Consider the following 1,173-nt stretch of genomic DNA (forward strand, 5'->3'; position numbering starts at 1 on the left):
CTTAGCCCTAACTCTAGATCAAATCATAAACCTACCATAAACCTAAAAAAACCATAGCTCTAATCCTAAACCTATCACTAATTCTAACTCTAAACCAAATCTAAACCTAACCTAAACCTGTCTGTTACCTTAACCCTAAACCTAAAGTTAATGATAACCTTAGCCCTAACTCTAAACCTAACCCCAAACATGCCATAATCCTATCCCTAGACCTAACTCAAAACCTACCCCTAACCCTAGGTCAAAACCTAATGTTTATGCTAAACATAACACTAAACATAACCCTAATACTAGTTCTAACACTAACTCTAACCCTAACTCAAGGCATACTCCTAAACATAACTCTAGTTCTAACCGAAATACTAACCCTATCAATTACCCTACACATAACCCTTACACTAATGCTAACCCTAAATCTAACCCTAGCCCTCTTACTAATGGTAACTCTATCAATTACCATAAACCCAATCTGAAACTTAAAACAAACCCCAAATATACCCCTAACACTAAAACTAATGCTAATTGGAGCCATAAACCTAAATCCTTACCAAAGCCAAATTTTAATCCTAATAATTCCCTGAGCTCTAAACCTGACCCTTACCCTAATCATAACCCTTACACTAGATGTAGCCATTACCCTAACCCTAAAATTATCTTTAACCATACCTCTAAACCTGATATTAACCCTGGCACTAATCCAAGCCCAGAATCCAATACAAACACTAGCCCTCATCCTAGACCTAAACCTAGCTTTAATCATAACCCTAACCCCAACCCTAGCAATAACCCTAATTCTAACCCTCACCCTACATCTAAATGTAGTATAACACCATTCTTTAATCCTAAACTTAAACCTAACCATATTCCTATCACTAGGCCTAAGATGAACAACAATCCTAGCTGTAATTCTAGCCCTAATTTAACCCTATCCCAAACCCTAAATCTAATTTTAGTCATATCACTAACTAACTCTCACACTAGACCTATCCCTAGTTCTAAACCTATTCCTTAACATAACTCGAACCCTGGCACTAAACCTAGCCCTATCTTTAATCCTAGCCTAATCCTAGATCTAACCTAACTATAAATGTAACCCTAACTCTAAGTCTAAGCCTAACACTAACACTAACCCTAACCCTAATACTATTTGTAGAACTAGCCCTAACTCTACCC

This window comes from Marmota monax, unplaced genomic scaffold, assembly GCF_021218885.2.
Source record: "Marmota monax isolate L192 unplaced genomic scaffold, Marmota_monax_Labrador192_F-V1.1 WCK01_AAM20220418_F8-fsc00257, whole genome shotgun sequence".
Classification (NCBI taxonomy): Eukaryota; Metazoa; Chordata; class Mammalia; order Rodentia; family Sciuridae; genus Marmota; species Marmota monax.